The sequence below is a fragment of the Schistocerca piceifrons genome, chromosome 7, assembly GCF_021461385.2.
Source record: "Schistocerca piceifrons isolate TAMUIC-IGC-003096 chromosome 7, iqSchPice1.1, whole genome shotgun sequence".
In the NCBI taxonomy this organism is placed as follows: domain Eukaryota; kingdom Metazoa; phylum Arthropoda; class Insecta; order Orthoptera; family Acrididae; genus Schistocerca; species Schistocerca piceifrons.
Window position 1 is genome coordinate 474617595 of NC_060144.1, and position 26043 is coordinate 474643637.

A 26043-nucleotide genomic window follows, 5' to 3' on the forward strand; every position below is an offset into this window, starting at 1 on the left:
TGCTTGCGGAAAGAGTGGGCCGGTGGGCGTGGAGCGCATTGCTCTCGAGCAGGTAAAAGTTGGGAAGTTCGTGGGAGCCGGGTGTGATGACCGCAGCGTTGCAGGCGGCCAGCTGTGCCATTCAGTGGTTTCCGAACCGGGGCAGCTATTCCCCCAGCGCCGCTCGCTCCCCCACTCCACGCGCCACCGGCGCCGCCGCTTCCCCCCTATCGGCGTCCCATTACCTCCGCGGTTGCGGTCGCGAATCGCGGTGTCATCCATCTCCGGTAGCTCGCGGCAGTGTAAATAAGTGGTAGAGGTAGTGAGAGGAGGGGGCAGCGAGAGAGAGAGAGAGGAAGCGGCTGCGGAGGCAGGGGGAGGGGGTCGGCGCGTCTCGCACAATGGCAGGCGGCCGCTACGTCACACACGCGGCGGCCAGGTAAACCTTGCCTCCGAGACTGGTTTCAGTGCGCGAGCCGCTGCCGGCCGAGCGAGAGCGAGCTAGCGAACGAGCGAGCGAGCGGCGCGCGAACGACACAGGCGAGCCGCGACTGCGAGCGCGAGTGACGCCGCCGGCACCGCGACGGCGACGGCGACGCCGAGGACGCGCGCCAGCGAGTGGGGGTGTGACGTCACGCCGGCGGCTGCGCCCCTGCCGGCGATGTTCGCGCGCGCGACAGTGCCGCGTCCCCGGTGAACCTGTTGCACTTTCCGCTGCGCTAGTGGGGGAGAATAGGGGGAGGAGGAGGAGGAGGGGGAGGAGGAAGAAGAAGAAGAAGAGTCGGCGGCCCAGTCGACGCCGCGTTGCTCTCGGCTATCGCTGAAGCTCTGATAACGGGACCGGAGCGTTCGCGTGATGTGCACCTGTGGCAGGAATGTGGCGCGGCGCCGGTGCGGTGCGATGTGAGTGCTTCTGCGACGCGACAACGACGGCGGAGATGGCGACGGCGGCGCGCGTGGCGTGATAGCGCGAGCCTGCAGGGCGCCGGGGCGCCTGCGCAGAGCCGGCCTCACGGTAAGCGTCGCGGCGCCCACATAATTGGTTCCGGAGGGTGGGGAGGGGCGGCCGCAGGTGGGAGTGGTCACCGGCGTGCCCGAGCCGCGGCCCTGCCAAGTGCCATTTGTCGCCACTCTCGATGCACTCGACCGTCCTCCGCACCATTATGCAACGCCTCGCTGCTCGCCGATTTTTGCCGCTAAAGTGACCAGCAACCACAATGATAAATGTGCTGCTCCGATTCCCCCACTATTCACAACCCTGATACATGACGAGAATATTTCGTACCGACCAATAAAAAGTGAACCGCGGGACGCCGTCGCTGGAAGCCTTCTGACATTGTGTACCGCAGTAATTAAACTTTTGGAGGATGAATATAAATACAGATAACTGCTACTAGTCAGTTTTGAAACATTTCTTTATTTCCGTAAACTACTGCAAAAGTGTATATTTTTGTCTACAGCCGCAATTATTTTTTGCCTACTGGTTTCGGTACACAGTATCATCCTCAGGGCATCCTATGATTAAAAAGTACAATTACATAGTTGGGACAGTAGCGCAAGAGCCGTTTACAAAAATATTAATCTTTATGACAGCAAACGCATGTTGTCTGGTGAACAGGTAGCCTCTTACCGCTGGCACGCAGTCATCACGATTGCTTCCCAAATAGGTGTGTTAAACACTAAAAGAAAAGGCCATCGTTAAGCTTTAAATAAATCTAAACTGCGGCCAGCAGTGATAAGAGAGCCCCTATGAACAAAGTTTATTTTATCTATTATTATTTTTTTACCTCATAAAAACAGTTACAATGTAAAAAGTACCTAAAAATAGCATAAAATTTGAAAATAACAAATTACATAACAAAATAGTCCCCACTGTAATAAAAGATTAAAAGAAAAATCGCAGATATGCTAAGTCAAGTTTACATTATATTGAGTTTTCGAGCCTTTTTACCACCATACACAGTTTATGAGTCTTTTCAGCCTCATATTCACACGAGGCTGCATACTAATTTCCGCAGTGTGAAACTGACTACTGGCTTGCGGTTCTGTGGATGGTACAGTAAATAACCACATGGCAGCTGCCATTCTCGTTGTCTGTTGGCTGTAAACATCATTTGTGCTGCACATTCCGAACACTCGCGGTTTTATGGTAACTATCAATGTTTATAGTGAAAAGTGATTCATTTTGTTGCAAACAGCCAATAAAATGGAAACTACCAGGTGGATATTAACTACACTACTGCCCATGCTGCAGTATGCCAGCACCCAGCTTCACACTTTGGAAATTAATATGCAACCCCATCTAAAGATGAGACTGCAAAGACTCAAAAACCAGTTTAGGAAAACAAACAAATATTTCAAAAGTGATTAGTAGCGGTCTTCTGTATTTATAGTCAATTAATACACAGCCACGTGGTCTACGATGTCCATCTTTTCAAAATGAACTCTTTCGTATTTCTAAGTGCAAATTTCAGTAATTAATGACAATGACCTTCGCACTGCACTTTTCGGAGAATCACACACCACCTGCAGGTGGACTGTTTTAAATTAATAAACAAAGAAGAGAGGGAGATTAAGGTTCAACTTTCCGTCCATTACGAGGTCGTTAGAGACGAAGCACAAGCACTGTTTTGAAAGGATATCGATCCTGTCTTCTCCAAGGAACCATCCGGCACTAGCTTTAAGAGATTGGGCAAACATACTAATTCTGGGTGACAAAAACTTTTCGTCCTCGGACTACCGGGTTCGGTCAGCAATGACCATATTTAGATCTGTCTTATAACATGTAATAATGTAATAAAGGCATAGTGGCATCGTCACAAAATATGTACAAAATCAGCTTAGCATCGTCGTACATATTTAGAGTATGGTGTAAACTTGGCTGCAGAGCCGACGGAGTCTCACCGCCAATAGCGCCATTGTTCGTAACAAATTAATCATACTTTAAATACGTGCGACAATGCTAAGCTGATTTTGTGCATATTTTGTGACGATACCACTAAGCCTTTATTATATTAGGACATGTTATAAAACAGATCTGAAGATGGTCGTTGCCGACAGATACCGGTAGTCTAAGGACCAAATGTTTTTGTGGTAATTGTGGTAATTGATGGAAATAAAAGAAATCTATTCTACACTTCCTAGATCAGTACTTTAACTCGCGAAAATGCCTAGGCAGGGCTAATAACCGCTGTCCTCACAAATATGAGCCCGGCGTCTTTAACTACTCCGCCATCTGGTTCAGTTCAGATTCTTAAGACGGCCGGAACATATTACTTTTCTGGCCGTCCAATGGCACGACCTTTAACGATCACAGGCTGCTATTCGAGTACTGTTTTCATTATACACCAATGCATTTTTAGCCCCTAATACACAATCTTTGCTTCATTTAATTTAGGGAATGTTTATATGACGTAAATAAGACGCGGAAAGTAACCTGCGACCACTAAAGCCACTGCCACATGTTGCCAACAAACGTCATATGTACAATTCATTTACGTCTTATTAATTTAAATAAAATCACATGGTAATGAAATATATTTCCTCGACACGCACAATACAAAGCTCAATAAACGCGTCTGTTTATATTTCGTATTTTGAACTGATATTCATAGCAGTCACACAAACTTAAATTTTCGCATTTAAATTTCTGTACTACGGTCGCAGGTTCGAATCCTGCCTCGGGCATGGATGTGTGTGATGTCCTTAGGTTAGTTAGGTTTAATTAGTTCTAAGTTCTAGGCGACTGATGACCTCAGAAGTTAAGTCGCATAGTGCTCAGAGCCATTTGAAATTTCTGTATTAGTCAATGCACTAACTTGATTACCAGCTGAAGTGTGGGTAAGGCTCTGCATTCTCAGTTGCCTTATTTCTTCTCTCTGTTCTCCATTTTTATCAACGCGATAGTAAACACACAACGTAATATCATTACGACGTATCAAGTGTCTGTGCGGCATATAAATATATTCGCAGCACATAGACAAAACAAAATTACCCCAAACATATTTTGGATGTGTCGCTCCGATCACAGCAATCACCTTTGTAGTAATCTATCAAGTAAAACAGCGATTTAAATAAATAAATGTGATCAATGGCGCGGTCTACAAAAATAGGTTCACCTAACTTGATTCAGTCTTGTCACTGAGAAAGGCAAAGGGAAATTCTTACACTAATTTCCATCTAATGTCAACGTGTCGCATTACTTCACGCATACCCCCGCGGCACAATTTAGTATTTCACTTTTTAAAAAAAATCGTAATTAAGTAGAGCTCTTAGAAAAATGACAGGAACATCTTCGTATTTAATACTGGTGCCCGGTCAATCCTCAGCTCCTAGAAAAATTTTATTAACGATCTTGAAGTTATGTCTACCTGGAACTGTACAAATGCAGTATATCTTTTACCACAGGCGGTTCGCCTCTATTTATTAAGCAGAATCTTCAGTGCGAGTGTGTGTTTGTGGACTAACTATGGGCTTGATTTTCTGCTGGGGAAACGGTTCTTCTACTTAGTTATTCTGATCAATAACTGTGTATGGATCTTTCTAGTGCCAAGTGGATGTAACGCAAATTGTCACTAGTCGCGGCACATTCATTACATTGCAGGTTTACACTGCTAAATAGATTTCACTGATATCACTTAATATCACTGCATTTCGTTGATTTCTTCCTCATGATTCCGGGCTCTTAATACAATGAATTTTATCCAGCTGTGGCAGGTAGAGTTAAGTCACTACACTTGATTACCACATGAGGTTGACCTTATTTGTTGTCCCTGTTTTCCATTTCCTATCCTGTGCTAAATCCCTTCCAGCTAGTGATGGAATGTTTGCGACAGTGAAAATGTGATAACGGTAGACAGAAAATTGTTGTAGAAATCGGTAACCATGACGAATCATTTATAAAAGTCAAAGTCCTTGAATCTGGCTTGGAGGCGTTCTAGGATAGCATTAAGGTTAAGGTAACTGCTAGCAAATGCAAGACACTACGGTTCGTGTCCCGGTCTCGCATAAATTATCGTTTCCCACGAGAAATTAGGTTGTTGGAGCGCTGGAAGTAGAACAGTTTCAAGAGCAGGAAATGTAACATAAACGCCCCAGTACCGGAGATGCTTCTGAATAAATTTCGTAGCACACTGGACTCGCATTCGGGAGGACGACGGTTCAATCCCGCGTCCGGCCATTCCGTGATTTCCCTAAATCGCTCCAGGCAAATGCCGGGAAGGTTCATGTGAAAGGGCACGGCCGACTTCCTTCCCCGTCCTTCCTTAATTCGATGCGACTGATGACCTCGCAGTCTGGTCTCCTTCCCCAAACAACCAAACCAATAAATTTCGTCAAAATATCTACAACAAAATGCAAATTGCACTTATTCGGTTAGCCACGGACGTAATATCAAAACTAGTTACATAATAATATTTACTTGCGAAAATGTTCTACTCCTCACCGTTGTAATTCTTACTACTGCGATAAAAACTTTGGGAATCCTCGATCTGAGATGCCCTTCATATTCAAAGTGCTTATCACGATAAGATTAATTTTTTGTTTTTATTTTTATTACTGAGACCGTCGTGATGGAAGGAACATAGTGGCGCAGATCAGGATACAGACTGCCTCATACCACTATTGGAAACAGGACAGCGACACACTGGCCCCGAACTGTCATTCCTTGAGCAATTAAGCTAACTCTAGTCACCAGTTCGCAACTCGTTTCCTTCACTAGATCCCCGTAAGTCAATGTGCAAGAATACTGATTGTCTGCAAGGTAAACGTAGCCTATAAACAGTAATTTGTTCGATCGAGGGGCAATGCGGGACCAAAAAAAGTTAGAATGGCTTACTACGGCGTATGGATTTCTTGTAATACCACGATCGTACACAGACAATACGTGTACTGTCGTGGTATCACGAGAAATCCGAGGAGCCGCCAGCACCAGCCATAGGGGGCCAAAAACTCTGAAGATGGCTTGACATAAGCCGAAACCGGTAAATAGACAAATCTTATTTCTATCTCAACTGTTCATTTCACCCTAAATATAGGACCAGGTCTCTGCTCTCCATAGACAATGTTATCCAAATTTATGCAGAAAAGATGGCAAGTGAGACGCTCGTGTAGGTGAACTCTAAGACTGCATTGCATTTATGAAGTAAAAGTTGTTTTTCACGAATTCGACGTGCATTTCGTTCAAATCACCATTTACTTCGGAATACGAGCTCCATTGTGATCCGTTCTTGGTTTTCCAGTTTCGTTCCATCATATTTTTCTTGGTGAACTTAGAATAGGAAACGTTTTACATAAACGCCTGAATCTGCTTACTCCTTTAGAAACGATGAAATTAAGATTTTTTGAAATGACCGAAAGTAATTTGTTCACATCATCTGCTAACAAGTTTTCCGTTGAGCCCCGAAAACCATAAGCACGTACTGTCAAATCATCACTCTTCAACATAGATTGTCACTGTTTGAAGAACCTGGAAGTATTAGACGTGTAATACGATCACATTGTACAGTTTCTAAGTGAAATAACGTCAATATATGCCATAAGAAAAATTCCTACATCAGTAAAAGAATTCTGTAGTCAGAGTCCGGATATAATAAATTTCACTGTATGCGTGACCACATTAGCAATGACTTTTGTCGTACAAGCACGTGAATATTATTCAGAAAAAAATCGCACTGGGTGAGAACTGCTGCCGATGTGTAGACGTGTGTAGTGAGCTAAACTTGGTTATTGTCGGTGCATGAATGTATGTCGTCGGATTGTGTGTGCGATAGTAAAAGAAATTACGTTCTCCTCATTTTAATATATTACAAAAACTTTTCCCCCACATTCTATTTGCGACAGCGGATACTATAATGTTTCAATAAAATATAACACCGGTGAACGTTAGTAATATTCAGCTATGTTTCTCTGGATTGTAATTTCATAAACAGTATCATCAGTGAAGAACATTTCTTTATTGTAAGGAATATTCCGCAAACAGAAAAGAAATTAATACTGCTTTGCTTTAACTGAGTTACCTACAGATTCGTGCTGCAACTGTTTGGAACCAGGCGCATATTTATCCAGTGTTGTCTTTCGGTGTTCTCGAAATTATTACGAGAACTCTGCAGGAGGCCACATTAACGGAAGACTAAGTGACTGTATTTATTTAATCCAATTTATTTCCTTCTGTGAAAGAAGTAAAATGAACGGAAATGTAGCTGCATCAGACACACCACCGCCATGAACTGGAATTAGTTTTACGAAAGCGAAAAAAATAGCTAAAAACAGGATGACACAAATTTTACGCGAACCATTATAGAAAGAAGTGAGCGGTTTAGATACGTAGTGGTCAACAAATAGAAATAAATGTGAGCGTTACATGTGAAGGTAGGACGTTGAAAATTTATAAAATCTCGTAAAGAATGTTTTAGGGGGATGATATTGTTTTCAAAGCAATACAGTGCACAACTATGTACAGCATTTATGGCGATGTCAACGATATTAACAGTTAGGCCATACGATTCTCAATAACATTTTATCATATTCCATTACTGATTGTTTTAACTGTTTTATTCCTACACATTTTACTGCAGGAAAATAAACGAAAAGTGAAGGACTATTTTAGATTTACTAGCCTACTATTAAGGTATTTCATTCAGTAGATCTTATCTGTATATATTCGTGTACTCGCAATACAAACGGTGCGAAATAAGAGTAGGATATAAAATTACTGCCATCATTGTTATGAATGAAACATATATACAGGTACATTGTGTAAGTGAAACAGAATGGTACTGGCCAAATACGCGCGTTAATAAACATAGCATTACCATTAAGCGTAAAGCAGCGTCAGTAAGCAATATCGTATCTCCTACATATTTCTGATATTCGGAGATTAAAGTGCTTCGCGAGTGCGAGAATTCAGGAAGCGGTAGGCAAAGCGGCCGAGACATTACGAGATAAATTTAAAATTTGCCCTTGCGCCAGAAATAGGCTGTTTTCCTACGTCGCAGAACTAATAAGCGTCGAAATGTTTCCGCCCGGCGAAACAAAATTTATTTTCGGATGGCGCACGGGCACTGGAGTTGTGCCGCGAAGCACACCTCTTTCCCTAAAACGAACAGAGGGGAGTTGACGTGTTCAGCTCAGAGTTCGACAAGGTTTTGCTTCTGCTCTCATCCAGTGTTCCCGCACGCAGGCAGAGGCCTACGCCGTTCGACAGCCGAGAGAATCGGTGTGGAGCGGGGTGCGATTTCGGCGGGTCGCGCGCCGGGTCTTAATCGGCATAGTTCCGCCGAGATGGCTGTCGAAACTAGTAATTGTGTTGCACAACAGCGGGGCCGCCGTTCGCGAATGTGTTTTGCGAAATTGGATTCTGCCCTCCGCCCCCGCCGCCGCCCCCATCCGCTCGAAGCGGCTGCCTAATTCAATGGCACCGCGAATAAACTTATCAGGCGGTGGGTCGCCGCCCAAGATTTGTAGCTGTTCTCACGACAGAGGTGATCGCGGCTGGGTACACGTTATGCTCCAGCCGGAGATTTGTCCCACGGGCCACACCGCATTCCTCCAAGTGAACTGTGCCCATGCAAGGTGCCACACCGTACGTCATATTTGGCGCATTCCTTCCGCAAAAATCGAAATAAATAAGTACGGAAACATACACCAAAGAGGCTTTTTATCGCGCAACGAAGGAGAACTCCAGTTCCTTGGCTTAAATCTCCTTCTTCCTTGTCGACTCAGCGAATAGGAAGTGGTCCTTTTTGATTTCTTGTGTCCTCGGCACTGTCGTCGTTCCGAAAAGCGGAGACGGAGTTCGAAGCGATCCAGAACATGGACGGAAATTTTAAATGCACCGTTACTGAGTGTGTTCCGCGGTAATGACAAAATGATTACATATTGGTATTGTGTGTGTGTGTGTGTGTGTGTGTGTGTGTGTGTGTGTGTGTGTGTTGGTGGATGAAAGGAGAAATGCGTGTCACGAACACGTAACATGTTATAGCAAAAAGAACTGAATTGGCTATACGGCCTCGTAATTCGACGTCAATTGAAAAATGAATTTTTTTTCGTACATATTCGCAGTGTTTCGTGTAAATTCTCTGTTCTAGTAGGATTATATTCTGACACCTGATTTGATAACGTCCTCCAAAACACTTGCTCGATGTCTGTGTGTCCGTTTCTACCATGTATAGATCAATGTTCAATTCATTTCACTAGTTGAACGTTTTTATTCTGTTTTCCGGGGCCAAATTTTAAAAAAATGATGACTACTGGCATAATGATTTTTATTACTTTCTTTCCTCTGTCTAAAACACAAATAAGATAGTGTTGTGTACTGAAAATAAAATTCTGCATCTTTTCGTAATTTCTTATGCCAACTTAATTTGTGTCACTTTTCTCGGTCCTCTTTTGTTGGTGGGTTTTCATACACGCTCTTTCGTCTTCTTGACAGGAAACTGTAGTCGTGTCAGCTACACACGTAACGCATACTCTTTCGTTGGTGTTGCCACTGTCGGAACTGTGAATGGATATTTTACACAAGACTGTTGAAAGTTGGTATTTGTGTGTTATCAATATATCTAGTTAACATTAGAAATTTAGATTAACTTTTGCCTTTCCTTCCCCTATCGATTTTTCGTGTTTTATCCTTATTTTAGGTGCCTGGTTATTTTATCTACAAGTTTACATCAATTTCACACCCTCCGTATGTTAGTTGATGAGGTTGTTTCGAAATTGTTTTCTCTACTCCATACTAGACAAATAAGAATCGAATACTGTGTCTACTAATGAAGCGCCTCGTTTGAGTTGAGGGTTAATGACACGAAACTAAAGACGGCACGTGAGGCAACAAACGGAGTTGATACCTTTACACGGAGCCTTGGCACAAACTGTGAATTCTGATACATCTGAGAAATTCGCCCGCGCTGTTCTGTTTCTGTATTCGTAAAAGTATAGAGGCTTCCTTAAAATGTTCGTAAATATTATTATTCTCGGGTAATGTTGATACGAAGGTCAGGAAATAAATAAACGACTGCAAAACCGCATGCTGGTGATGCATTGAAACAATGAAAGCCAGTAATTAGTCATGAGGGCGGACACTCAATTGCAGGTTCTGTACAAAAACCAGCGTGATTGATTTTTGTGAATGGGTGGGGCTTACAGTCTTTCTACTAAAATAAAACCAATAATTTTGCCTAACAAACATCTGTGTTTGGAAAATTTCGTATTTCATCAAATTAAAAGTGTTCTTTAGATTAACAATAAAATTTCGTTAACCCCAAACAGGGTGTTAATTATTTCAGAAGTCAGTAATAGGTGTTCCGAATCACTTCTCAAAACTTGTTTCTTTAGAAAGAATGTCAGTGCAAACTGAGAAATAAAAGATTTACATCAATGTCGTATACCTTCAAACGCAGTAGTGCCTATGTGTACTATTCAGATGAGGTTAAAATTTTTGTAACACAGAGGTCTTTTAGTCATATGAATGAATTACGTGTGCACTACACAACACACAGAAAACAACAATTTTACATACAGTTCTCGTGTCGTACTGAAAATCGAAATAAAAGAAACTTCTTTGACACTGAAACTCCATCGAAGATTATTAGCTATTAATGACGTTTGTATTCAACCTGGAATATATGCAAGTATTGATTATACATCCTCTAATCTGAAAAATATTTTAATCATTGTTACGACATGTAAGCGCACGTCGTTGAACCTACACGGTAACAATTGGTTCAAATGGCTCTGAGCACTATGGGACTTAACGTCTGAGGTCATCAGTCCCCTAGAACTTAGAACTACTTAAACCTAACTAACCTAAGGACAACACACACACCTACACCCGAGGTAGGATTCGAACCTACGACCGTAGCGGTCCCGCGGTTCCAGACTGAAGCGCCTAGAACCGCTTGGCCACAACGGCCGGCCACGGTAACAGCTGCCCTATGTTAGAACATTAGGTTTTTCATTTCTCTCCCAAATGTCTCTCCTAATAACTCCAGTCCGTATGTCATTTTCTTTAAAAAGAATAAACCACCTAAACGATATTTTTACAGAACTCTAGAACAATTCAAATGTTCAAATGTGTGTGAAATCTTATGGGACTTAACTGCTAAGGTCATCAGTCCCTAAGCTTACACACTACTTAACCTAAATTATCCTAAGGACAAACACACACACTCATGCCCGAGGGAGGACTCGAACCTCCGCCAGGACCAGCCGCACAGTCCATGACTACAGCACCTAAGACCGCTCGGCTAATCCCGCGTGGCTCTAGAACAATTGCACCTGTGATTATTATCATATTTATAGCAATTAATATGAAGAATTTTCATAATTATAGGTACAATTTACAGATTGGGAACATGATCATTTTCATTATTTAACGTGGTTCTGAAATTGTATTTTTATATCAGAACTGGCTACTCAATCTTGCAAACACACACAAACGCACGCACGAAGTCATGAACGCAAAACATAAGTGTAAAATTAATCCTTTTACTACCTTCAAAATAAATTGCTTGTACATTTTACACAAATGTGTCACTCACTAGCATTCTTTTAGAACATATAACATATCGGTTTAACTATAACGCAAAATATGACTATATTTAATATGACTGGGTCAAGTGACGGCTAGAATCTAGAGCTTCCAACACCAAAATTAATCTTTAGGCGAAGTGTTATCGGCTGTTCCGTACGAAAGACTCAACATACAATTATTTTGGGTTTTAAAAACTTGTGAATGTTCTTACAGGAAACAGAATTATTTCGACGGCAAAGAAGTCCTGAATATCTGAGAATTTACAATAGCCTTAACGCCAGATACGTATTTCTAATGGGTAATTCTCCGTTGCGTGACGTTTTAGGACAAATAAGTTTTCTTCGCCTGTGAGTCTTTATCGACGTTCGTACTGACAGCGTGTAGTGAGGCGGTTCATTTACATTGAACATGAACAGAAGCGGACTGAACTCTTGTCTGTGTTCAGCGACGATAACATTAGTAGATTTTCTGGTAAACACTTTTCTTCTCTGTTGAAAATAAGTGTTCTTCAATAAACAAAGTATGTTCTCATTTTAAAAAATCATAAATTTCCATGTCTTTTGTATGATTTCTTTTTGTTATATTATCTATTGCCCAAATTTCCACAGAGATAGTGTTTCAAACGCGTCATAATCTACCTTTTTCTTAACATTCTGGAAACTTCGTTTGGGCAGTGATACGCTCTAGTGCAGGGATTACGGGAAATATGCATGAATTATTTTAAGAGAAAAGGTGTATGGTAATCGTAAAGCGTTGATTGCATTTAATGAATGGTCTTTCTCTACACTATCCTTCGTCAAGAAAGAATGTCGCGCCAATCTTTCAGACTCAGTAATATCTGTACCCATAAAAAATGCAACTGGATATTGTCCGCATTCGTAAATCTTCATAAGTAGAATTCTAACGTCGTCTTCATAAATACCAAGTCTATATTTATTTCCTCCATTTCCCGCCCCAAAAACCGAATAAGGTTCCAATGTTTTATTCGGTGGAATTTCAATAGTTACATTGTTTGCATTCTTCTATTTTCATTGATCAAGTGAAAAACTGTCCGTGATGTCGATAGCCATAGGCAAACCACTACGGCTTACTGAAGGGAATAACAACTTACCGACTGTCACGAAACAGTTGCCCATGCTCTGTACACCAATACTCTTTCTTTCCTCGTACCACAGTAAATGGTACGATATTGTTCGTTCTGATAAATTGTTCTTCTGCTAAACTGTGTAAATTTCGTGGACTTGTTAGGTTTACTTTGGTCAACACGCTCGACAGCAAACGCCGGGAGGCCAACTGATGGAATCGTATTGGTATCTTCGGGCTTATCTCGGTGAATTTGGCCCTTGACCGCCAAATCAGTTTGCTTCAAACCCCCAGTAAGTATAGTAAGATTAAATATAACTGAACTTGCTTGTAATTTTTGCAGGAATACGAAGCAAATTCTATCTTATATCTTTCCATTATGTAGCACCAATTAGTTTAATGACGATAGAAATATTCAGTATCTTATATATAAACCCCTTTTACCCTTTAAAATTCTGTGAACTAAGCCATGCTTCGCTTCAGGAAGTCTAGACGGCCCCTTCCCCTCTTTTGTAAGACCTATGAGAGTTAATTCCTCGTTATCTTAAGTCTTCCGTGTGAATAACGGTATGCTAGGTGTTAAATTTTCTTTTCGAAATCGACCAACTTTTGATATATTGATGCTGTCCAACTCTGTCTTCACCTCGGTTTGCAAGATGATGCAGCATTTTCAGTAATTTATACTAGCTGTTACAGAAGATTTGTCCTTTCTGTGGATAGCAGGCCAACTGTTGTTGCTTTCATAAGTACCAACTTCGCCACCTCTGAGTGTATTGAAGCGAGTAACCAACGCGAGTGACCAACACGTTTCTTTTCCAATTATTGCTTCATAAATCGACTTAACTTTTCAATTCATTCTGAGCAACCGCACCTTAAAAACCTAGCAAAGTTTTTCACTATGCTTGCGACGCTGTACTCAACTTGATATTTTACCTATTTCTAGATAAATATATAAACTTCTCCTGCTGACAAGAAAAATTCGTTTGTTGGGTTAAGTTATTTCTACTTCTACTTTATAGAAAAATTTCATTTTTAAGAGTGCAGAAAAAACTTTTTTATATTCAATCAGTGCGAATATATGTCATGCAAAGAGGAAATTCTTGTCTCAGTGAGCCCCATCCATAGACTGAAAACATCACTTTTTGTTCAGTTATTTACATTTTCTCACATAATTCTGTTTACGTGAATGACATCCCTTTCAGCATTGATTGCATCTTACATGTGAGACGATCGATAGTCTACGTAGAAATAGTATGTAACAGAGTTTAATCAATTAAATTTGGTAGCTGCAGAACTTAAGTTTAATTACGTTCGATACTTGATAGTCTAAGAAACCTAATCTATAGTGGCAAACGTGAATTCTTGTTGCGTCACTTGCCAGGTTGACAGCTTTATATAAATTAATATCAGCCGTCTTCGTAGCATAGGTCGCTAACGCAAGCCACAGTAGTAGAATTCGGTCCTGAAGTATCTGGCTCGGGACTCTGGTAGTGTAAGGAGTTTTCATCGCTGTTATTGTATTCGGCGTCATTGGGAAGTGGTGGCGTTCCTAGTTACCAGACTGAGCCAATATCTGGAGTTACTCCCTAATCCTGTCCGCATTCTTTCATGCAATAAGGCAAGTGATACTATTTGTGATCCGTCCGCCGGGCGGGGACGTCAGTTTCGACGACCTCTTTGGTTTTATTCGAGCGGATCAAGATACTTACCAACAGCAGTAGTATTGTATCACTTCATACCCGTCAACAAGCACACGAACTCTACACAAGTCACAGGATACAGGTACACAAATGACATACGTACATTTCCCTCGAATTCTGAAGTTATCGGGGATAAAATAAAGCGAGTTCTCTATAGCTCGAACACATGACAGTTTTATGAGTGAAAGGACATAAAAATGAAACAGTGATGAAGAAAGGAGTGAAACAGATATGTAGCTTGTTCCAATTTTATCCAGTTTGTACACTGAGCAAGAAGTAGACAAACGCAAGAAAAAATTCAGAAAGGAAATTAAAAATCTGGGAGAAGAAATAAAGATTCTTAGGTTGGCCGATGACAATGTAATTCTGTCAGAGATAGCAGAGGACTTGGATGATAAACTGAACGGAATGGATAGTGTCTTGAAGAGACGTTATTAAATGATCGTCATCACAAACCTAGGATAATAGCATTTTGTCGAAGGTGAGATAATGATTACGGAATTACATTAGGATGAGACACTAAAAGTAGTAGACGTGTTTTAGTATTTGGACAGCAAAATAACTGACAATAGTAGAATTAATTAGGATGAAAAATGCGTAATGGCAATAGCAAGAAATGCTTTTTTGGAAAAGAGAAGTATGCTAACATCGAATATAAATTTAAGCGTCAGTCTTTTCTGAAGGTATATGTCTGGAGTGTGTCAACATATAGCAGCGAAAGGCTGATTGTGAACAATACAGATAAAAAGGAATCAGAGGCTTTTGATATGTTGTGCTACTGGAGAATGCTGAGGATTTGATTATTATATTGAGGAACTAATGACACGGCACTGAATTAGATTTGGAATGAAATAAATGTGTGGCATAAATTTATTGAAATAAGAGATAGTTTGTTATGGCACATCTTAAGGCATCAGGGAAACGTTAATTTGGTTTTGGACGGAAAGGTGGGGGACACAAAAATTGAAGAGGGAGAGCAGGGCTTGATTACAGTAAATAGGTTCAAATGGGTGTAGCCTACGGTAGTGATGGGGAGATGAAGGGTTTTGACCAGGACAGACTAGTACGGAGGGCAACAGGAAACCAGTTTTCATACTGAAGGTCGCAGCGGTAGCAACTTATAATAATAGGTCATCAATGGCAAACTGTCTCCATAAGCACCTTGTCCAGTGCAACAATGGAGGACTGGCAAACTTACTGCGATCAGTCGTTGACCAGCCCACATCCACATGACTGCTCTGGAATTCACAATTAGGTGCTTGGCAGAGGGTTCACAGTGCCACTTTCACACTATTTCTCTATCGTTCCACTGTCGAACACCGCCCATGTTTTTCCGTGCGAGCTCTGATTTGTCTTACTTTATTACAGTGGTCATTTCTGCCTACGTAGGTGGGAGCCAACGAAATATTTTAGTACTCGGAGGTAAACATTGGAGATTGAAATTTTGTGAAAAGATCTCGCCGTAGCAAAAACTTCTATGTTTCAATCATTGCCAGTCCGGCTAGCGTATCATATCCGTGACAATCGCTCTCATATTTTGCGACAACTCAAAACGAGCTGCCAGCTCGAAGTCCTTCGTCAGTCCTATCTGGTAAGGATCCCGTACCGAGCGACAATTAAAAGAAGACGAGCAAGAACAGTGTAGGCACTCTCTTTGGTAGATCTGCAGCATCTTCTAAGTGTTCTGCCAATAAAACCGTAGTTTTGGTTCGCATTCGCCACAACATTTCTGTTTGACGGTTCCAATCAGAGTTGTAAGTAACTGCAATCCCTATGTTATTCCGTTGAATCAATAACCTTTAAATTTGTATTAATTATCGTGTAACAGGAATTTAGCGAACTGTTTTTAGTAGTCGGTAGTCGTACGGAGGGCAAGACTTTTAGACTTTTTTTTTTTACGTACCACTGCACCATACAGATATGTTGACTAAATCATTTTGTAATTTGTATTGATCTCCCGACGACTTTACTAGACGGTCAACGATAGCGTCATCTGCTAACAATCCAAGGGGGTTGTTCACATTCTCTCCCAGTATTAGACAGGCTTCAGTTTTGGAACAAATGAGTGAAGAAATTATCCAAGAATATCCAAGAGAGAGGAGTCGTTCAGGTAACCAGCTGTGCTATTTTGGGTGGCATGTGAGAGAATAGAATGGAGTCTTTGGCCGCACTGTGCGTCTTTGGCCGTAGATGGCGGCAGTCGAAGCCGGGACGCCCGGGGAGCGCGGCGCGGGCGGGTGCGGTGTGGCTCCCGGAATAGAGCACCAATAGAGTGCAGGAGATTTGCGCAACGAGACGAGCGCTCATGCGCGCGCGGCCCGCATGGCGGTGGCGGCTGCCGTTGCGAGTGGTCGCTATTCCGGGATTTGAGCCCCGGCGGGGTCGCTGAGGCTGCCCACACGGGGAGGCCCTGGCCCAGGAGAAAGCGAAAGGGAAAGGGAAAGGGCAGGCAAAGGGAGAGGGACGGCGGCAGGGCGCCCGCCGCTGTGTCAACACCGGGCCTCTGAAGGGCTTCCCCTGCAGCGGGGCTGTCAGTGGCCGCACACCTCACTGAACACGGCCACAACTCGGGCTGGTGCCTAAGGCCGGTATTACACTATCAAATTTCTTTGTCAAATATCTTTGTCCAATATCTTTGTCAAAGGTATTTAATGGTGTAATAAGAAACTTTGTCAAATGTCGTCCAATATTTGATCAAATCTAGGGCGTCGCTGTAGATTTGATCAAAGAAGTCACTTCTCTTCTGTTCACTGCAACGTGACATGTTACCATATGGAGCGCTAGCATCGCTGCATTCTGTCGTCTGTAGTGTTTTTATAAACATTGCGGGTAAATGCAATTGGTGTGTGCCGACGACTACAAAATTAATATAGATGTATGAAGCTGATGAGTCGCTTTACAACGTGAGGCACGCTGAATACAAAAATAGACTACGAAGGTTGGAGACCTGACCTAACCTAACCTAACCTCTCCTGTAGCAAGGAATCGGAGTGTTACAGTGAGCCTGTCTTCTGCAGAGGTAGCAGTTCTTAAGTGAATATTGTGCTTTGTGATATGAGGATACACTTCATTGAGCACATACAGAAACGTATGCTCATCCATTCTTAAGTAACTGATGTACGACTTGACGTCCTCCACTATAAGCTCACGTAACAAGTTTTGTTGAATGCTTTTATCGTGTCGTCGTAAAACCCACGGCTTCATCCAGGTTCCTTTCCTTTTTTCCCCCCGCTTCTCTTCCGCATATGCACACAGTACAATTGTGGCACATGCAACTGCTGCGGTTAATTATAAGTTGTTGTTGTCCGCCATCTTGAACTTTGACGAAAAATATGATGACAGAGTAATACCCCTTCTAGCGCTACGTCAAAGATCTTTGTCAAATATATTTGACGGAATATTTGATCACATCTTTGATCAAATCTTTGACAAAGAAATTTGATAGTGTAATACCTGCCTAACGGCCTGCGTGTGGTGCTACAGATTAAGAGTTCGCGATTAAGGCTACACAAAGACCGGGAGAAAAATAATGCAACACCCTTAGCGTAGTACATGTCGAAAGCTGCTTACTGTTACTCTTTTTGTCACCAAATCCTTGTAGGGATCGTCGAAAGAAAGTGGGGTATTAACGGCCTTGGCGAGTGTAACTGTTCCACACCGAGCAGCAATACTCTAGAAGAGGACGAACACGTGCAACGTAAGCAGTCTCTTTGATGGATGTGCTGCATCTCCTAAGGGTTCTACAAATAAGACGCCGTCTTTGGTTCGCCTTCCTCACAAATTTTCTATGAGACGGCTCCAACCTAAATTGGTTGTAATTATAAACCCTAAGTAGTGCGACAAAATGAAATACTGGTTCCTCAAAGGCCAGTTTGTTTTTAGAAAACCTTTCAGATACAATAATCACATCATTATCACTGCAGAAAAGACCCATAATCGAACTGAGGTAAAATTTTTGTTAATAGTTTCAACTGCTCTTCAGCTCTGTAATATCAGCCTCTCCAAACTGACAGTTTCTTATTCATTTTCTGAAATATGGGCTAGAAACTCACATACATAGTAAGATAACTAAGGTTATAGACAATGAGCGTAATCACTTGAAAGTTTGGAAAGATACCGTTCTGCTGGCGTAAAAAGGAATTACTCTTCGATATTGCAGTGGCTGTTTTATTCCGAATTACGGTGCAATGCCCCTTCAGACAAGCTTGCATGTCCGAAGGAACAGTCACTGCGGAAATTACGGCCGTTATGAAATACGTGAAATGTATTCGCAGTTGCGTATATGGACAACCATTATCCGTATAATGGAATGACGACAGTTAAAATTTGTGCTGGACCGGGACTTCAACCGAATTTGCTGCTTAGCGCGAGCGGTCGCGTTACCATTGGATAATCCGAGCACGAATATGTCAGACTCAAACTTCCATACGCCGTCAACCAAGTGTCTACAACCTGTGCGGGTACATCCATTACGTATATTCTCCTACAGGTGAGACATTTTACTTGAAAATCGCTTGTCCAGTGTCGGCGCATAAATACGAGATTGCAGTGCCTGTGTTTTTCCGGTTGACGACATGTGGAAGTTTGGCTCTGGATGTGAGTCCTGCTTGGATAGGTTAATGACGCCGGCACGGTAGCTCAGCGTGTTCGGTCAGAGAGATTGCAACCCTCTGCAAACAAAAAAAGAAACAAAAAAAAAAAACTGAGTGAACGGATCATCGATGAACTGGATCGGGTGTCATGTCGCCCGCCCCGAAAAAATACAACGAACAATATCGAACAAAATGAGATTAAAAAAAAAAAAACAACAAGACGACCGCTCGCGGCAAGCAGAAATCCGGGTTCGAGCCTCGGTCCGGCACAAATTTTCACTTTCGTCATTTCATTATACAGCTGATGGTTGTCCATATTCGCAACTGCGAATACATTTTACTAATTAGCTTTCTCTTCTTTGCCATTAAAGTAAGAAAATGACATAGTCAACAACTGTTGAGAGACAGTAATCAAAATGGGTGACAACGGCAGCTGAACGAACACAGGAATAATCCCTGAATTAAACTAAATAAACTATCCATATGGATGAAAATTGCTGAACCATTATCAGGCTTGGCAAGGCTCCTAGCAATTCGTATTTGTAGCCAGGATCGCGTGTTATCAAAAAAAAAAAAAAAGGCTCTGAGCACTATGGGACTCAACTGCTGAGGTCATTAGTCCCCTAGAACTTAGAACTAGTTAAACCTAACTAACCTAAGGACATCACAAACATCCATGCCCGAGGCAGGATTCGAACCTGCGACCGTAGCGGTCTTGCGGTTCCAGACTGCAGCGCCTTTAACCGCACGGCCGCTTCGGCTGGCCCGCGTGTTATCAAAACACGTAGTACCCACGTACTCTTTAGTGGTGCGGATTGAGAAAGAGCGTAAAAGCCGGCCGCTGTGGCCGAGCGGTCCTAGGTGCTTCAGTTCGGAACGACGCTGCTGCTACGGTCGCAGGTTCGAATCCTGCCTCGGTCATGGATGTGTGTGATGTCCTTAGGTTAGTTAGGTTTAAGTAGCTCTAAGTCTAGGGGACTGATGACATCAGATGTTAAGTCCCATAGTGCTTAGAGCCGTTTGAACCGTCATCGTAAAATTAGCTCATTATCGCTCGAGTACAAATGCGTTAAGCTTCATTTGCAATATCACGTATTTGATCTGGATGCAAACAGAGTACCTGTGTGAAGTGCAACGTGAAGCCAACTACAAGAACCTTGGAAGAAGTCACGAGCAAATGACACGTATCGTATTTCGTGCAAATCTCTTTGTTTCGCGGGCGGAACTCTCGAGACAGCGTAACCAACGATCAAAGGGTTGGCCAATTCTTTTTGTGTACTATAAGCTTTGCAAAAGCATCTGTCCATGCTGCGGGAGTCGTTCTCTCGGCAGACGAGTGGCAGAGACATACGCGCGGAAGACCAGCGGACCACAGCTTGCTGGAGGACGAACGAAATAATGAAAGGCAGCGGAGTGTACAGCCACCTTCCAAAGTTTTCTTATTAATACGGAGCTGCACATCGCTTCAAACAAAAGCGTGGATCCATTTCAACATCTTGCCAATAGAGAGGTCAACGACCATACACATTGTTTAACCCTAGAGTACTAAAGGGAGGAAAATATTACATTGTTACTAAACCATGGTACATTTCACTACCCCAAAATTTATTGAAATAAATTCGTATTTTACAGATTACGCACTAGTCAATTACAAGTACTAGATCTTCATTGGTACGTTACGTATCAAATAAATACAAAATGTTCTTTTCATGCCCTATAATGAAAACTTTTACTACTCAAAATGTTATCGAAAAAAAAGTCAGAATTTATGTTATGCACTAGCCCCAAGAGTTTATACACACAAAATGAATAGAGAGTCTTCTGCTTTAGATACTATTATTACAGTCTAAGCAAGGCCTAGCTCGGTGTTCTGCACACCTCTTTTGCAGTGGTTAAAAACGGTCTTCGCGATTCTTCGTTCGATCGAAGGACAAAATGAACATACTCCCTTGAGGTTGTTGTTGTCTTCACTAAATGCTCCATTGTCTATGTCTTCATCAGACGCTTCAACCAAATCACCCTGCATTTTAGTGAGAAAATCGAAGTCTGTTAATTACAGTAGTACACGACGAGATTAGCATTACAAATATGATATAAACTACCACTCATCTAATTGTGGCTTCTTTATATTTCATCTAATATGCCACACTAACACAAATTCTCAGCAATAAAAACAAATATGCCGATTATTACAAAACAGGCACAACATTACGAAACATTCGTAATATTTACAAGAAGAGCGCCAGCACTAGCAAATCGCTGGAGTCAGGCAATAAATAGTTGAACCTTTGTTAATAACGAGGTACCCAGGAGTATGTGTCGTTCATGTGTCAATACTGGCGGGATCAACAGAGAGATACCAAGTGCAATCGTAAATTTTAGAAAAGTCTAGTAATCTTGGGTTAAGCTGGAGCTGCGTGGCCTTGTAGAAAGAAACATCTTGTCTGAACACCATAATGCGCGTTTTAAGCTGTTATATATTTTAATCTTAACTGTTATTGGCGGATGGTTTTAAATTTCCAGGTGGTATAATGAATGGCAGCTTTCTTTAAATGTGGATAAATGCAAGACAGTGCCCCAATGGCGACTATCCGCACCATATCACATGCTTTAAATATTCAAGGGTTATACGAGTAGGCGATATGCAATCGGACAACCGTGTAAAAACAGTATTACGAAACGTCAATGGCAGATATGTTGGAAGGATTCTTAGAAAACGCAGTACACCTGTAAATGAATGTGCATTAGAGAAACAAATTCTACAGGGTGAGCACGTACCAGACCGACCGTATTTCGGAGGTCTTTCACGGATATTTTCTGAGCATTTTGGTATCACGCACCCGTGGTCGCCAGTGGCTCTTTGCAGAGTGATAATTTGTTTATGGTTTATTCTGTTATCCAAATTGCCTATATGTCTCTTAAAATCATCACAACAATGGAAAACCCTATAATATGCAATTGCTTCACAACAGTGAAAAATTCTATAATACCCAATCGCAAAAAACTAAAACACAGAACTCGAAGTAACGCAACAATCATCAGATGGATGAAACAGTGATGCAATATGGTCGCTGTCGTTGCAGGAACAACTCAACATAGCGTCGTTGCACTGCTGTTACATTGCATTCGGGGAACCTTTACTCGAGATGCATATCGGCCAACTCTCCATTAGTACACCTGTCCACATTGCTGTTTATCACTATTAACGTTCAACTAACACTGCCGGAAAAACAAACCCAAGAGAGAACGGAGCAGTACTGAATGCAGGCGCGAGCGCGAAGAGTATAGTCGGCATTAGTGCTGTCAACAGCAAGTACCGTGAATGAATAGCACAAGTTTGTTTCCAAATACGACACGCAGCGCATACCGTCGATATTTGCACTGTCGTGCAGATATTTTCTCTGCAATACAGATAAGTGGAGAGCAATAAATCAAATGTAATGTAATTACTCTGTGACCAGCCTTCGGAGACTACGGGACACTCATACCAAAGCACTCAGAAAACATATGCCCTACAACGTCCGAAAAGTTTTCTGTGGACTTCGGATTCACGAGTCAGGAAGACAGATACATGTTTCGAGGAGTGATAGTATATGTTATTCTGAACAAAAAACTTCAAATGAATATGTGCCCTTTTCTTAACCGCATCCGACAGAGAGAGATTTGAAAATTACGAGTGTCAGTCACGTATCCTTCTTCACCAGCACTCACATACGAATATAACCAAAGCGACATTAGGATACGTAGGTAACTCCTCTGAAACCACGCGTTTTTCCCACATTCATATTGACATAGTGAACCCGCTGCTTCCAGCAGTAGGGTTCCAATATATTTTCACGGTAATTGTCTTGTGCACCAGTTGAGCTGATGCTATTCCAATTATGGACATTTTGACGCAAACATCAGCCAAAACGTTCATTACTATATGAAACTTCTCGCTCGCAATTTAAGGTGACAACTATTGAACTGTATGAAGAGAAATATAAATTAGTTACAAACTACGGCGTGCACACACTTATTCGTCATGTAAACCTCACTACAGATATTCTGATTTAGGTTATGACATGTTCGATATGCCTGCCATCAATGGCAACTATGTGGCGCACACAAATAGCTAAATTTGCGTGACCCGCTGAAGTGTCGGAACATCGATGTTGTCGATGATATTCTGATTGCCTGCTTTCAGCTCAGTGGTGGTTTTGGGGTTATTACTGTGCACATAGTTTTAATATAGTCCCACAAAAAGGAGTCGCATGTGTTCAGATCCGGAGAATATGGCAGGCAATCGAGGCCCATGCCAGTGACCTCTGGGTACCCCAGAGCCAGAATGTGGTCCCCAAAGTGCTCCTTCAGGACATCAAACACTCTCCTGCTTCGGTGGGGTGGAGCTCCGTCTTGCATGAACCACATCTTGTCGAAATAAAGGTCACTTTGGATAATGGGAATGAAATCATCTTCCAAAACTTTCACGTACTGTTCGTTAGTCGCTGTGCCATAAAGGAATAACACACCGATGATTCTGTGACTGGACGTTGCACACCTCACAGACATCCATTGACGGTGAAGAGTCTTATCGACTGCGAAATGTGGATTCTCAGTCGCCCAAATGCGCCAGTTTTGCTATTGACGAACTCATCCAAATGAAAGTGGGCTTCGTCGCTAAACCAAACCGTACTTGCGCATACTAATTTTCATATGCCCCGCGGCCAGCCACGTAGTTTGAACGTCCTAACGCAAACTGTTTAGAAGTTATGACGATTTTATTTCATATAATTCAATAATTGTCACCCTGTACGTACGTGTGTTCCAGTAACGCACCGTACGTATGAGCTCAGATGAGCAGCACAACAGCTGTCTACAAGAGCTGCAGAATGCATTGCAGTTGTCAGTGGACTTTCTGAACATACTGTATGAGGAAATATACAAAATTAAGCCAAACATTACATCACAATGTTGCATTTATCCTGTACCCCTTTGTTTTCATCAGTTTTCATATCACGTTTCTTCTTCAGAATCACGATACTACCGTCCCTCACAGCGTGTAACCTTCTGTCTTATTTACCTCGTATTTTTTTTTTATCATTATGCACTGAGGTGACAAAAGCGCATATAAGATGACGCTAGCATCGTGAGGACGGTGGACTAGCGGAGCCGTGATTTTCCCTCAGGTGATTCATGTGAAATGGTTTCCGACGTGATTATGGCCGCAGAACAGGAATTAAAAGATTTTGAACGCGTGGGAAACTCCATTCCGGTAATCGTTGGAGAATTCAGTGTTCCGAGGTCCATAGTATCGAAAGTGTGCCGAGAATACCAAATGTCAGGCATTATCTCTCACCACGGACAACGCAGTAGCCGACGGCCTTCACTTAACAACCGAGAGCAGCGGCGTTTCTGTAGAGTTGTCAGTGCTAATAGACAAGCAACATTACTTGAAATAACCGCAGAAATCAATTTGGACGTTCGACGAACGTATCCGTTACGACATTTCGGCGAAATCTGGCGTTAATAGCGTACCAGCAGACGACCGACGCGTGCGAGTTGGTTAAACTGCATGACATCGCCTGCAGAGCCTCTCCTGGACTCGTGACCATATCGGTAGGAGCCTTGGTGACTGGGGCTCACGACTATATCGGTTGGAGCCTTGACAACTGGTAAATCGTGGCTTGGTCAGATGAGTCTCGATTTCAGTTGGTAAGAGCCGATGCCAGGGTTCGAGTGTGGCACAGACCTCACGAAGCTATGGACGCAAGTTGTCAACAAGGCACTGTACAAGCTGGCGGTGGCTCCGTAACGGTGTGGGCTGTGTTTACATGGAATAGACTGGGTTCTCCGGTCTGTTCAGCTACTTGAAGTTCATCTGCAGCCATTCATGGACTTCATGTTACCAAACAACGATGGAATTTTTGTGGATGACAATGTGCCATGTCATCGGTCCACAAATGTTCGACATTGGTTTGAAGACCATTCTGGATAGTGCGAGCGAATGATTTGGCCACGCATATCAACCGGCATGAATTCCATCAAACATTTATAGGACGTAATCGAGAGGTCAGTATGTGCACAAAGTCCTGCACCAGCAACACTTTAACAGTTATGAACGGCTATAGAGACAGCATGGCTTAATATTTCTGCAGGGGACTTCCAACAACTTGTTCTCTCCAAGTCAGTTCGAGTTGCTGCACTACACCTCGGAAATGAAGACGCGACACGATATTAGGAGGTATTTCACGACTTTTTTCACCTAAATATAATGTGCCTGGAAGCGTATGCTTTTTATAGTGCTGTACATTTTTATCTCTTCTCTTCTTGACGGACGGTATTAAATTTCCACTCAGTAAAATCATGGCAGCTGTCTTTAAATATAGATAAATGTAAGACAATGCCCTCAGGCCTAATGGCCAACTTCCAGAGGACATAACATTGTTTAAATATTTCAAAGTACTACTGAGATGTGATATGTAATGGAAGGAACACCTCAAAATCAAGTTCGCTAAGGTGAATTGCAGATTTAGATACGCTGGAGGAGTTCTCACAGAGTGCAGTTCATCTGTAAAGGAAATAGACTAAAAAGCGGTAGTATGGTCAATTCCAGAGCATAGTTCCAGTCTTTGTAGTCCTTATCGAGTTGGCGTGACAAAAGACGTCGAAAGGATTCAAAAGCGTGCTGCCAGGCCCGTGACGGGTCTGTAACGTCCATGAGAAAGTGTAACAAATGTGCTCGGGGAAATTAAACTGGAATCTTTTGACAAACTGCGACGTTATTATCGTGAAACCAAGTTGGGTAAATGCAAAGAACTGGTATTTGACGAAAACTGCGTGACAGTTCTGCCGCCACTATCGAGTATCTCGCATACTGGTTACGAGAAAAAAAAGTAAGGACGCCTACAGACGCACACCTACTCCTTACGTATCTGGGATGAGATAGAAAATCGCTAATAATGGTAGGAAGTACCGTCCGCGGAGCACTACAGTGACTTGCAGGGCATGTGCCTAGATTTAGATCTAGATAACTGAAAAATATACATCTACTCTACTCTGAATATCGGTTCTCGGGACTTTCTTGCTAGATTTTCCTAAGATATTAGGCAACTCCCTTTTGAGCGGTTGTCAGTGCAGATTCTTCAGCTTTGAGCGACACTCTTTCGTGAGGCACAAAGTC

General features: G+C 42.3%; 1 long non-coding RNA gene across 1 annotated transcript in view; it reads left to right on the plus strand.

The window, feature by feature from the left end:
- The first annotated feature begins 759 nt into the window (after positions 1-759).
- Positions 760-26043, plus strand: part of LOC124805286 — an 852916-nt gene continuing 827632 nt past the window's right edge. The window contains exon 1 of the long non-coding RNA XR_007017430.1: positions 760-994. This is a non-coding gene — a long non-coding RNA (uncharacterized LOC124805286). The remainder of the gene's footprint in view (positions 995-26043) is intronic.